Source organism: Myripristis murdjan, chromosome 17, assembly GCF_902150065.1.
Source record: "Myripristis murdjan chromosome 17, fMyrMur1.1, whole genome shotgun sequence".
Classification (NCBI taxonomy): Eukaryota; Metazoa; Chordata; class Actinopteri; order Holocentriformes; family Holocentridae; genus Myripristis; species Myripristis murdjan.
The window spans coordinates 33,325,137-33,340,366 of record NC_043996.1 but is presented as its reverse complement, the minus strand read 5'-3'; positions in this window follow the sequence as shown (position 1 = coordinate 33,340,366).

The window sequence follows — 15,230 nt, the reverse complement described above, 5'->3', positions numbered from 1 at the left end:
CGTCCTTTCAGAAGAACCAGAAGAGGTTTCATTTCATATAATAATTTCATAGTATAATTTTGTATAATTTCAGTATTTTAGATAAAGAAACTTTGAGTTTATCCCATTAAAATGTGGTAATAGACGACTGTTGTCAGATTCTGCTTGAAGTCCAAATGTGTAGTTTCAAACATTTTGACTGAGGACAGACAAACCTGCAGCCCGTCCAACACACACAATCCCAAATGATTTTAAACAAGAACAAGAAAATCATTTTACTGAGAAACTGGACAAAATCATCTTACTTGGTTCAACAAACAGTTTAGTTCCTCGGCCAAAGATCAGCTTTCCTGTTCCAGTATTCACACATCATGTGACGCTCTGACAAAAACCAGCCTGTCAACACACTGATGCTCAATCCTAATCTCTTAATTCTGGGTTTTCAGGATCAAAATCTGTCAAATCCACTGGATCCAGTCTGTGAATTTATCAGACAAGGACTTTCATTCCCTGCAACGTCTGTCAAAGACAAACCTTCAGCCCGTCCCAACAGACTCAACGGGAATATCTCTAAAAACAGCAACTCTGAAGAAAATAATAATAATAATAATAATAATAATAATAATAATCTTACTTGGTTCCACAACCAGTTTAGTTCCTCTGCCAAAGATCAGCTTCTGTGCTCCTCCAACATTCACACATCATGTGACACTCTGACAAAAACCAGCCTGTCAACACACTGATGCTCAATCCTAATCTCTTAATTCTTAATCTGTTATAGGGACAAAATGTGTCAAATCTACAGGATCCAGTTGGTAGAACTAATTTTATTCTGCCAGCCAAAGGTGAGCTCCCTGCCGTCCTTTCAGAAGAACAAGCAGAAGGTTTTAATTGAGGTTTTGAGTTGGTCACATCATCATATTTTCTGTATTTTCTGTATCTGATGTTTCCACTCAGAGCTGCTGAACTTCACAACAACTTACCTGCAATAAAACAGACAAACCTGTAGCCCGACCCGACAGACTCAACCTGAAATCAGTTTCAACATCAACGATAAATTAATTTTACTTAGAAACTGGAGAAAATCATCTTACTTGGTTCCACAAACAGTTTAGTTCCTCTGCCAAAGATCAGCTTGTTTCTTGCTCCAGTATTCACACATCATGTGACGCTCTGACAAAAACCAGACTGTCAACACACTGAAATCCTAATCATGGATTTTAGAGAATAAATCTGTCAGATCCACTGGATCCAGTCTTACAAATGTGACGTTAGTTTGTCAAACCTTTTATCCCAACAATCCTTCACATCAACCTGGACAGTGCTGGGCTCATTTGTCACAATCATTACATTATATCATGTTACCTTATGTTACACTACATTATGTTATGTCACATTACATTATGTTACTTTATGTTACATTATGTTACCTGATGTTACATTATGTTATGTTACATTACATTACATTGTGTCACATGACTTTATGTTACGTGGCATTAAGTGGTTCTATTTTCAGGTAACCAGGTGGTTTTCATGTCTAATCTTCCTCTAAGCATGACCAGATCCCAACAGACTCAACAGGAAAATCTCTTTAAACAGCAACACTGAAGAAGATAATAATAATGACAATAATAAAAATCTTACTTGGTTCCACAAACAGTTTAGTTCCTCGGCCAAAGATCAGCTTGTATGCTGCTCCTCCAGTATTCACACATCATGTGACGCTCTGACAAAAACCAGACTGTCAACACATTGAGGCTCAATCCTAAACTCTGTTTTCATGATTTTAAAGGGAATAAAATCTAAGAGTTTGAGATACAGTGTGTACAAGTACTGAAACGAGGATTTTAGTGCTTTACAAAGCTTTAAAAAGCATCAGTGGTTTGTGATGGTGATGATTTAGTCCAAGTTTTTCTCGGACACATCAGAGCAGACAGAGCTGTGCGGAGCGACCGTCACCAGCCTCAGCTCAGCTTCACCTCCTCACATTCAAACCTCATTAGAGATGCCTGCTCCAACAACAACATCAAGATTTATTGTCCAGAGCAATTCAACATTTTCCCTCAGAGCTCCTGAACTGGTTCTTAACAGTTCACATTTATGCCTTTTCCATGTTCTGCCCTGTCTTTATATTGTCACTGACTTCTGATTTAAAAAAAAAAAACATCAGGACAGTTTGGACAGAAAATTAAGAAAATCATCTTACTTGGTTCCACCAACAGTTTAGTTCCTCGGCCAAAGATCAGCTTCACTCCTGTTCCAGTATTCACACATCATGTGACGCTCTGACAAAAACAGACTGTCAGCACACTGATGCTCAATCCTAATCTCTTAATTCTGGATTTTTGGGATCAAAATGTGTTAAATCTACTGGATCCAGTCTATAGAACTGATTTTATTCTGCCAGCCAAAGTGGAGCTCCCTGCCGTCCCTTCAGAAGAACCAGCAGAGGGTTTATTTCAAGTTTTGAGTTGGTCACATCATCATATTTTCTATATTTTCTGTATCTGATGTTTCCACTCCGAGCTGCTGAACTTCACAAAAACTTGCCTGCAATAAAACCTGCAGCCCGACCCGACAGACTCAACCTGAAATCATTTCAATGATAATACATTATTTTTATTTAGAAACTGGAGAAAATCATCTTACTTGGTTCCACAAACAGTTTAGTTCCTCGGCCAAAGATCAGCTTATATTGTGCTGCTCCTGCTCCAGTATTCACACATCATGTGACGCTCTGACAAAAACCAGACTGTCAACACACTGAGGCTCAATCCTAATCTCTGGGTTTTGAGGATCAAAATCTGTCAAATGCACTGAATCCAGTCTGTGAATTTATCAGACAAGGACTTTCATTCCCTGCAACGTCTGTCAAAGACAAACCTGCCGCCCGTCCCAACAGACTCAACGGGAAAATCTCTTCAAACCACAACACTGAAGAAGACAATAATAATAATGAACATCTTACTTGGTTCCACAAACAGTTTAGCTCCTCTGCCAAAGATCAGCTTGTCTGCTCCAAAATTCACACATCATGTGACACTCTTACAAAAACCAGACTGTCAACACACTGAAACTCTAATTATGGATTTTAGGGAAGAAAATCTGTCAGATCTACTGTGGTAATGGAGTTTTTTTTAATAGTGGAATATCTGACATTTCAAACTAAATCAATCGGTTTTGCTTATCGACCAAAAATCAACTTATTTTCTGTTAAACAACATCGAGGGAGAATTTTTACAGAAACTTTTGACCAACAAGCTGCTGGTTGCCTTAACTGATGTTTGAATGACATTCAGCCTCGACTTCATCAAATTAAAAACTGGGTTTATGTTTTGTTTTGTTTTTTTGTTTTGTTTTGTTTTGTTTTTAATGTGATAAAACAAACCTGCATACAATGACAAAGACCAACCTGCAGCCCGACCCGACAGACTAAACCTGAAATCAATTTCAACATCAACGATAAATTAATTTTACTGAGAAACTGGAGAAAATCATCTTACTTGGTTCCACAAACAGTTTAGTTCCTCTGCCAAAGGTCAGCTTGTATTGTGCTCCTGATCCAGTATTCACACATCATGTGATGCTCTGACAAAAACCAGACTGTCAACACACTGATGCTCAATCCAAAACTCTGTTTCTGGATTTTCAGGATCAAAATCTGTCAGATCCACTGGATCCAGTCTGTGAATTTATCAGACAAGGACTTTCATTCACTGCAACGTCTGTCAAAGACAAACCTGCAGCCCGTCCCAACAGACTCAACGGGAAAATCTCTTCAAACAGAAACACTGTGAAGAAAATTACAATAATAATGATAATGATAATAATAATAATAATAATCTTACTTGTTTCCACAAACAATTTAGTTCCTCGGCCAAAGATCAGCTTGCCTGTTCCTCCTCCAGTATTCACACATCATGTGACACTCTGACAAAAACCAGCCTGTCAACACACTGATGCTCAATCCTAAACTCTTAATTCTTTATTTGTTTTAGGGCCAAAATATGCCAAATCTACAGGATCCAGTCTTTAGAACTGATTTTATTCTGCCAACCAAAGTTGAGCTCCCTGCCGTCCTTTCAGAAGAACCAGCAGAGGGTTTTAATTTCATATAATAATTTCAAAGTATAATTTCGTATATTTTCAGTATTTTAAATAAAGGAGCGCCAGAAGGTTCAGGTCAGCCTCGGGTTTTTCTCATTAAAAGCCGCTTAAAGTCGACTGCTACCATATTAAGATTCGAGTCCAGAGGCACAAAAGGTTTTCATTCTGAGCTGCTGGACTTTGGAAACAGTTTGACTCAAACAGCCGCTTGCAACAGACTCAACCTGGAACTATTTTAACCAAGAACAAGAAAGTCATTTTACTGAGAAACTGGACAAAATCATCTTACTTGGTTCAACAAACAGTTTAGTTCCTCGGCCAAAGATCAGTTTGTATCCTGCTCCTGTTCCAGTATTCACACATCATGTGACGCTCTGACAAAAACCAGCCTGTCAACACACTGAGGTTCAATCCTAAACTCTTAATTCTTAATTTGTTTTAGGGACAAAATGTATCATATCTACAGGATCCAGTCAGTAGAACTGATTTTATTTTGCCAACCAAAGTTGAGCTCCCTGCCGTCCTTTCAGAAGAACCAGCAGAGGTTTTAATTGAGGTTTTGAGTTGGTCACATCATCATATTTTCTATATTTTCTGTATCTGATGTTTCCACTCCGAGCTGCTGAACTTCACAACAACTTGCCTGCAATAAAACAGACGAACCTGCAGCCTGACCCGACAGACTCAACCTGATATCACTTCAATGATATTAAAATAATTTTGCTGAGCAACTGGAGAAAATCATCTTACTTGGTTCCACAACCAGTTTAGTTCCTTGGCCAAAGATCAGCTTGTTTGCTGCTGTTCCAACATTCACACATCATGTGACGCTCTGACAAAAACCAGACTGTCAACACACTGATGCTCAATTCTAAACTCTGTTTTCATGATTTTAAAGGGAATAAAATTCAAGAGTTTGGGATCCAGTGTGAAAAAGTGCCGAAACGAGGACTTCAGTTCTCTACAAAGCTTTAAAAAGCATCAGTGGTTTGTGATGCTGATGATTTAGTCCAAGTTTTTCTCGGACACATCAGAGCAGACAGAGCTGTGCGGAGCGACCGTCACCAGCCTCGGCTCAGCTTCACCTCCTCACATTCAAACCTCATTAGAGATGCCTGCTCCAACAACAACATCAAGATTATTATCCAGAGCAATTCAACATTTTCCCTCAGAGCTCCTGTACTGGTTTTTAACAGTTCACATTTATGCCTTTTCCAGGTTCTGCCCTGCCTTTATATTGTCACTGACTTCTGATTTAAAAAAATATATATATATCTGGACAGTTTGGACAGAAACTGAAGAAAATCATCTTACTTGGTTCCACCAACAGTTTAGTTCCTCGGCCAAAGATCAGCTTCTCTCTTGTTCCAGTATTCACACATCATGTGACGCTCTGACAAAAACCAGACTGTCAACACACTGATGCTAAATCCTAAACTCTTTATTCTTAATTTGTTTTAGGGCCAAAATCTGTCAAATGTGCCTAAAGGATCCAGTTGAGCTTTACAAAATCAGTTCTACAAACTGATTTTATTCTGCCAACCAAAGTTGAGCTCCCTGCCGTCCTTTCAGAAGAACCAGCAGAGGGTTTTTATTTCGGCTCCTGGTTAAAGTCGACTGTTGTCAGATCCTGATTAACGTGCAAATGATCTGCATCAGATATTTTGGATCAGAGCTGCAAAATTTTAGAACAATTTGCATCTAAAAACATTGAAACCTGCAGCCCGACCCGACAGACTCAACCTGAAATAATTTCAGTGATAATAAATTAATTTTGCTGAGAAACTGGAGAAAATCATCTTACTTGGTTCCACAAACAGTTTAGTTCCTCTGCCAAATATCAGCTTGTATTGTGATGCTCCTCCAGTATTCACACATCATGTGACGCTCTGACAAAAACTCCATCAACACACTGATGCTCAATCCTAAACTCTACTTCTGGATTTTCAGGATCAAAATCTGTCAAATGCACTGGATCCAGTCTGTGACTTTATCAGACAAGGACTTTCATTCCCTGCAACGTCTGTCAAAGACAAACCTGCAGCCCGTCCCAACAGACTCAACGGGACAATCTCTAAAAACAGCAGCACTGAAGAAGATAATAATAATAATAATAATAATAATAATAATAATAATAATGATCTTACTTGGTTCCACAACCAGTTTAGTTCCTCGGCCAAAGATCAGCTTCTGTGCTGTTCCAACATTCACACATCATGTGACGCTCTGACAAAAACCAGACTGTTAACACACTGTTGCTCAATCCTAAACTCTGTTTTCATGATATTAAAGGGAATAAAATTCAAGAGTTTGGGATCCAGTGTGAAAAAGTGCAGAAACGAGGACTTCAGTGCTTTACAAAGCTTTAAAAAGCATCAGTGGTTTGTGATGGTGATGATTTAGTCCAAGTTTTTCTCAGACACATCAGAGCAGACAGAGCTGTGCGGAGCGACCGTCACCAGCCTCGGCTCAGCTTCACCTCCTCACATTCAAACCTCATTAGAGATGCCTGCTCCAACAACAGCATCAAGATTATTGTCCAGAGCAATTCAACATTTTCCCTCAGAGCTCCTGAACTGGATCTTAACAGTTCACATTTATGCCTTTTCCATGTTCTGCCCTGTCTTTATATTGTCACTGACTTCTGATTTGGAAAAATATATATATATGGACAGTTTGGACAGAAACTGAAGAAAATCATCTTACTTGGTTCCACCAACAGTTTAGTTCCTCTGCCAAATATCAGCTTGTTTTGTGCTGTTCCAGTATTCACACATCATGTGATGCTCTGACAAAAACAGACTGTCAGCACACTGATGCTCAATCCTAATCTCTTAATTTTTAATTTGTTTTGGAACCAAAATGTGTCAAATCTACAGGATCCAGTCTGTAGAACTGATTTTATTCTGCCAACCAAAGTTGAGCTCCCTGCCATCCTTTCAGAAGAACCAGCAGACGTTTAATTTCATGTAATAATTTTGTATAACTTCAGTATTTTAAATAAAGAACCTTTGAGTTTATCATATTAAAACCCGATTAAAGACGACTGTTGTCAGAATCTGTTTGAAGTCCAAATGTGGAGTTTCAAACATTTTGACTGAGGACAGACAAACCTGCAGTACGCCCAACACACACAATCCCAAATGATTTTAAACAAGAACAAGAAAATCATTTTACTGAGAAACTGGACAAAATCATCTTACTTGGTTCCACAAACAGTTTAGTTCCTCTGCCAAAGATCAGCTTGTCTACTCCTCCAGTATTCACACATCATGCAACGCTCTGACAAAAACTGCATCAACACACAGACGCTCAATCCTAATCTCTACTCCTGGATTTTCATGATCAAAATCTGTCAAATCCACTGGATCCAGTCTGTGAATTTATCAGACAAGGACTTTCATTCCCTGCAACGTCTGTCAAAGACAAACCTGCAGCCGGTCCCAACAGACTCAACAGGATAATCTCTTCAAACAGAAACACTGAAGAAGAAGATAATAATAATAACAAGAAGAATAAGAATAAGAATAAAAATCATACTTGGTTCCACAAACAGTTTAGTTCCTCTGCCAAAGATCAGCTTGTATCCTGCTGTTCCTCCAGTATTCACACATCATGTGACGCTCTGACAAAAACCAGACTGTCAACACACTGAAATCCTAATTATGGATTTTAGGGAAGAAAATCTGTCAGATCCACACTAACAAATGTGACTTTAGTCCAACTTTTTTTTTCAACAATCAATCCTGAAAGTGTTGGGTTCATTTGTCACAATCATTACATTATATTATGTTATGTTATGTTACATTATGTGATGAGTTTAGTGGTGAGGGAAGGTCGTTTTTAGAGACAGGCTGTAAAAATCATTGTGTTGTTGCTGAACAAATGTGGACGGAGACTTTAACACAAACTGACCACCAACAACCTGAAGGAGCGTCAGGAGGCTCAGGGCAGCCTCGGGTTTTTCACATTAAAAGACTCTTAAAGTCGACTGCTGCCACATTTAGATTTGAGTCCAGAGGCACAAAAGGTTTTCATTCTGAGCTGCTGGACTTTGGAAACAGTTTGACTCAAACAGCCGCTCGCAACAGACTCAACCTGGAACCATTTTAACCAAGAACAAGAAAGTCATTTAACTGAGAAACTGGATAAAATCATCTTACTTGGTTCAACAAACAGTTTAGTTCCTCGGCCAAAGATCAGCTTGTTCACTCCTGTTCCAGCATTCACACATCATGTGACGCTCTGACAAAAACCAGCCTGTCAACACACTGATGCTCAATCCTAATCTCTTAATTCTGTATTTTTGGTATCAAAATGTGTCAAATCTACAGGATCCAGTCTGTAGAACTGATTTTATTCTGCCAACCAAAGTTGAGCTCCCTGCCGTCCTTTCAGAAGAACCAGCAGAGGGTTTTAATTGAGGTTTTGAGTTCATCACATCATCATATTTTCTATATTTTCTGTATCTGATGTTTCCACTCCGAGCTGCTGAACTTCACAACAACTTGCCTGCAATAAAACAGACGAACCTGCAACCCGACCCGACAGACTCAACCTGAAATCACTTAAATGATAATAAATTACTTTTACTTAGAAACTGGACAAAATCATCTTACTTGGTTCCACAAACAGTTTAGTTCCTCTGCCAAAGATCAGCTTGTTCACTCCTGCTCCTGATCCAGTATTCACACATCATGTGACGCTCTGACAAAAACTGCATCAACACACTGATGCTCAATCCTAATCTGGATTTCTGGATTTTCAGGATCAAAATCTGTCAAATCCACTGGATCCAGTCTGTGAATTTATCAGACAAGGACTTTCATTCCCTGCAACGTCTGTCAAAGACAAACCTGCCGCCCGTCCCAACAGACTCAACGGGAAAATCTCTAAAAACAGCAACACTGAAGAAGATAATAATAATAATAATGGATAATAATAATTATAATAATCTTACTTGGTTCAACAAACAGTTTAATTCCTCGGCCAAAGATCAGCTTGTTTTGTCCTTGAGTCACACATCCTCTGATGCTCTGACAAAAACCAGCCTGTCAACACACTGATGCTCAATCCTAATCTCTGAAACCGTTTCAGGCATTTTTTCTGTTACATTAAAAACCAGATTTTCATCACACAGAAAACATTGTGCAAACAGAAATGATCATCAAACACAGCAGATTTTTTTAAAGGGACGTAAGCAGGAAAATATCAGATGATAAAGTATCACAGACGTGATAATGTGGATAAAAATGCACAGCTGTTTCACAGATTAGAAATATTCTGCTCTTCAGATTACGGCTGACTTTCTCGGTTTCTGGCTGCTGGGTCTGAACTCACCGGAGTCGACCAGCAGTTTTGTTCCTCGGCCAAAAACGATCCGGTTGCCGGTTGTCACACATCGACTGAGGCTTTAACAAAAACCAGCAGCCGCGTCGCTTTCCTGCAGCTTTTTAAAATGATCATCCAACCGCCTGAGGACATGAAGCCGTACAACCTCACTCTTTCACACAGGATTTTATTATTATTATTATTATTATTATTATTATTGAATTTAAATTAAAGTTGCTGTCTGTAATGGCTCTTAACTTTGGTTTCTTCCAGCTGGTTCTGTTTGGACTTTTCTCAGCTTCATTCAGACATTATCACCAGCGACACAACTTTAATTTTTGATGCTACTAAAATAAAGGCTTTGAGAAGTTTTCTGAGAAAGAAAAAAGCCTTGGATTGGTTTTTCTTCACGGCTCTTTAGTCTGAAACAGGAACATTCGGCACAGTGAACCGGAGGAAAACTCAGATTTTCTTGATGAAAGACAAAATAATGAGGTTTATGAACAGAAATGATGCTGAGTGCGTGTGAAAACTGTGACTCTCTCCCTACAGTCACTTCACTTCACTGAATTTTTAGTGTCATGTTCAGGTTTTAAGGAAACTGACTGGATGTTAAACACACACACACACACACACACACACACACACACACACACACACTTTTTTATTACTTTAATCTGCATTTGAAAGTCTTTTTCCTGCTTGAAAACCTTTCTAACGATGGATTGTTATGATTTGTATTTTTTACTGATCTTTTGTCTCATTTTATTGTGTCGTATTACCGTCTCACTCTTTATCTTGTTTATTATTCTTTATTATTCTTATCTTTTGCTTTTTTTTTTGTCCTAACTCTTCGTCAGACGCTTTGTGCTGCAGCTTTTTGTATGAAAAGTGCGTTATGAATAAAGTTTGATCTGACTAGGTGGTTCCCTGAAGTCAGATTTCATGTCATTAATGTGACTTGAAGAAACGTGTTTTACATCACTGCAGCTCCTCACGCAGGAATATTCTCAACAAGACATATATCCTCAATAAGAATATATATAGTTATATATAATATACATAAAGTTATTATTATTACATACAGTCTTATTTATTGAACTATCATTTAGTTGCCCTGACTTTACAAATCTGTCTCTGCAGAGAGCGGCCGACAAAAAGGCTGTGAAAAAGGCTTTTAAAAATATGATTTGTCTACACTTTCACTGTGAAAAACATGTCATCTGTGCACAAATCTTTGTGTTGATGTTTTTTGAGTTTCTCCACTCACCTGATTCAACCAGCAACACAATTCCAGTTGCAAAAATAATTTTGTCAGTGCCCTTAGTCACACTGTGACTGCTCCCTGAACAAAAACCTCACGCCTGAACACCGTCCTCCACACACACACACACACACACACACACACACACACACACACACACTGAGACAGTATCTCATGCTATAAAAATCAGACATGGTCCTCTAATCGCAGCCCTGACTGGCCCCGGTGTGACTCACGTGTCTGTACAGTCAGTTTGGTTGCAGAGCCGAACACCGTCCTGTAGCCGCCCTGGCCCGTCACACTGAGATACACTCCCTAACAAATACTCTCTCTCTCTCTCACACACACACACACACTTGCAACACGACGTAAGACGGACGAAAAAAGATTTAATGCTACTTTCTTGTCAAGTTAATAATTTAAAGGTTAAACAAGGTGACAAGGTTTGTTTGTCCCCTGAGTTTCACAGTTTCAGGCACAAACGCTGCTCTGCTTTTCTGTCCCAAAGCGACGTCTCTCATCTCCGTTTGACTTTTTCCTCTCATTTTGTCTCGGTTTCCTTTGTTATTCACTATTTTCATCCACCTGATGATTCTCATGTGCATTGTTAATACAACTAACACTGAACTCACCCAACATTTTATCACAGAGCTGCTCCCCTAAAGAGAGAGTCTGGAGAGTCACTTACCTTTTACACTGCAGACTGACTCCAGGTCTGCAGGTCATTAGTTGAGACTGACTCCAGGTCTGCGGGTCGTTCAGTCAGACTGACTCCAGGTCTGCAGGTCGTTCACTTCAGACTGACTCCAGGTCTGCAGGTTGTTAGTTCAGACTGACTCCAGGTCTGCGAGTCATTAGTTCAGACTGACTCCAGGTCTGCAGGTCGTTCAGTCAGACTGACTCCAGGTCTGCAGGTCGTTCACTTCAGACTGACTCCAGGTCTGCAGGTCGTTAGTTCAGACTGACTCCAGGTCTGCGAGTCATTAGTTTAGACTGACTCCAGGTCTGAGGGTCGTTCACTTCAGACTGACTCCAGGTCTGTGGGTTGTTCACTTCAGGCTGACTCCAGGTCTGCAGGTCGTTCACTTCAGACTGACTCCAGGTCTGCAGGTCGTTAGTTCAGACTGACTCCAGGTCTGCGAGTCATTAGTTTAGACTGACTCCAGGTCAGCCGGTTGTTCACTTCAGACTGGCTCCAGGTCAGCGGGTTGTTCACTTCAGACTGGCTCCAGGTCTGCGGGTCGTTAGTTCAGACTGACTCCAGGTCTGCGGGTCGTTAGTTCAGACTGACTCCAGGTCTGCGGGTCGTTCAGTCAGACTGACTCCAGGTCTGCGGGTCGTTCAGTCAGACTGACTCCAGGTCTGAGGGTCATTCACTTCAGACTGACTCCAGGTCTGCGGGTCATTAGTTGAGACTGACTCCAGGTCTGTGTGTCGTTAGTTGAGAGTGACTCCAGGTCTGCAGGTCGTTCAGTCAGGCTGACTCCAGGTCAGCCGGTGAGTGGCTGAGTCAGCAGGGAGAGAAACGTTATTAGTCCCAGGTCTGGCAGTAGTATTCAATCAGTACTCCTAAATGAAACTTGAGTCAAAAACTATTATTTAAATCACCAATACATCACTATAACTGTAGTTTTTACTCATAGTACTACTGCTGGAACAATTAGCAGAACTAGTGCAAACTTTGTTAATACTACCCACTGCTGTTGACAGTACTACAGTACTAATATGACTACAACTACGACAACTGTTAGTACTGCATATAATAGGCCTACCTCTACTTACTACTTCTATTTTTACTGCTAAACCTATCCTCCACTCGCAGTTCTACTACCACCAAGAGCAGCAGAGCTACTGAGCCTTACAGACCTGCTGTCAGTACTGCAGTACTGACTGTGTGTGTGTGTGTGTGTGTGTGTGTGTGTGTGTGTGTGTGTGTGTGTGTGTGTGTGTGTCAGTCCACCCGGCAGCAGCTGCTGTAGCTCGCCTGGCAGCCAGCAGGAGGGCGTGGCTGAGCCGCGACCTGCTGGCCTGCTTTCTGCTCAGCACCGCCTCAGCCGAACATCCCATTGCACCCAAACACACCACACACACACACACACACACACACACACACACACACACACACACACAGACACACATCAATTTCATCTAGTTACAGCCAGGAGCTTCAGGTCATGCGTGTTTCTGCAGGCAGGTGGCGCTGCACACACTGAGCCTGCGTCCGTGCTGCCGTTCATCATTTATCACCAAACCCCTGGACTGAGCGCCCTTTATTCTGAAAAGCAGCAGCCACAGGCCACGTTCTGTTCCTCAGCCTGTCCTCCTGTGCTGCTGCTGGGTTCCAGCTGCTCGACGCAGAACCACAGAGAACCTGACAAACTGCTGAGGTTCCACCGCCTCCTGACTGAGGAACATCTGGAGAGACGATGAGAGAGAAAATCCAGAGGGACGTCGGCTTGGATTTCAAAATAAAACAACAGATTTGATCAGCTGTTAGCTACCGCTGGACAGCAGCTAAATTAATTCTGAAATATGAGCGAACCACTTCTGCCACCTTCCACCTTCAAACGTAGGTGGGATTTGGTGGGATTATGTAGGATTAAGTGGGATTATATTGGATATGTAAACAAATATAAAAAATGTGCCTCAACATTTGGTTTGGTTTATTTTTGGTTCTGATGAACTTTTTGTTTTCCCGTTCCATCATCATTACCATCACACACACACACACACACACACACACACACACACACACTGTTCATTATACAAACACACACTGTTCATTATCCACACACACACACACACACACACTGTTCATTATACAAACACACACACTGTTCATTATCCACACACACACACACACACAGTTAATTATACAAACACACACACTGTTCATTATACCCCCCCACACACATACTGTTCATTATACACACACACACACACACACACACACAGTTCATTATCCACACACACACACACACACACAGTTCATTACACACACACACACACATACACTGTTCATTACACACACACACACACACACAGTTCATTATACACACACACACACACACACATTCACTGTTCATTACACACACACACACACACACACACAGTTCATTACACACACACACACATTCACTGTTCATTACACACACACACATACACACACACACACGCTGTTCATTATACACACACACACACACACACACACACACACACTGTTCATCATACACACACACACACTGTTCATTGTACACACACACACACACACACACACACACACACACACACACACTCACACACACACTGTTCATCATACACACACACACACTGTTCATTATACGCACACACACACACACACAAACATGTGACAGCAGATTTATTATTAAATATGCAGATGACTGTGTTCTTGTCAGTCGACTGCAGGAAAATGAAAGCAGCTGTGGCCCAGAGGCAAATGATCATGACAGGAACTACAGACATGGTGACTGATTTCAGGAGGAACACCCACACGCATGAAGACACTCTTATTAAAAGGTCAGACTATCGAGGTGGTGCAGTCTTACTTCCTTAACTGCTCGACATCAGCAAAACCAAAGAGCTGATAGTTGATTTTAGGAAAAAGGAGGCAAAAACACACAACCCTGTCTACATCAATGGAGCTGAGGTGGAGCAAGTGAGCAGTTTTAAGTTCCTGGGAATCAACATAACAGAGAACCTGACATGGACTTCACATATCTCTGCCCTGGTTAAAAAAGCTCACAAACGGCTGTATTTCTTCAGGAAACTTAAGACAGCAAAATTCCCACGCCAAGTTCTTGTCAGCTTCTACAAAGGAGCGATTGAAAGCATCCTGACTGGAAACATCACAAACTGGCATGGGATGTGCACGGCCCAGGACAGGAAGACTCTGCAACGAGTGATTAAAACTGCCCAAAACATCATTGGCACCCATCTACCAAGCCTCAGTGATATCGGGGAGGTGAGGTGAGATCCTAAAAGACAACAGCCACCCCAGCCACAGCCTGTTCACCCTGCTGCCGTCAGGCTAAAGATACCCACCAGACTACAGAGCAGCTTCTTCCCACAGGCTGTGAGACTACTGAATGCACCATCTGCACTCCATGTTTAATAGATCAATCAAGAGGGAACCACATTTTAATTTTCATTATACAACCTGTTGTATAATGACCAATAAACTTCCTTGTATCCTTGTCTTATAAATATCTGTCACTGATGACAAATTGAGCTTTGCAGCCGACCGTGAAGCTGTGTGCAAGAAGGGTCAACAGCGTTCGCCCTGTTTAAGGAAGCTCTTGTGCTTTCATACTGACCAAACTGTTATGACCGTGTTTTATCGTGCGTTTATTGAATTGGTTTTATCCTTTTCTTTGGTGTCATGGTTTGCTCACATATCCTTAAAAGAGAGGAATGCCTTAAACCAAATAGTCCAATGATCCTCTCAACTGATTGGTGAGTTTCAGCTTTCCCCAGCGTCCCTGAATGCCACACAGCTACAGAGGATTGCTCTTTCTGTTTGAAATGATGA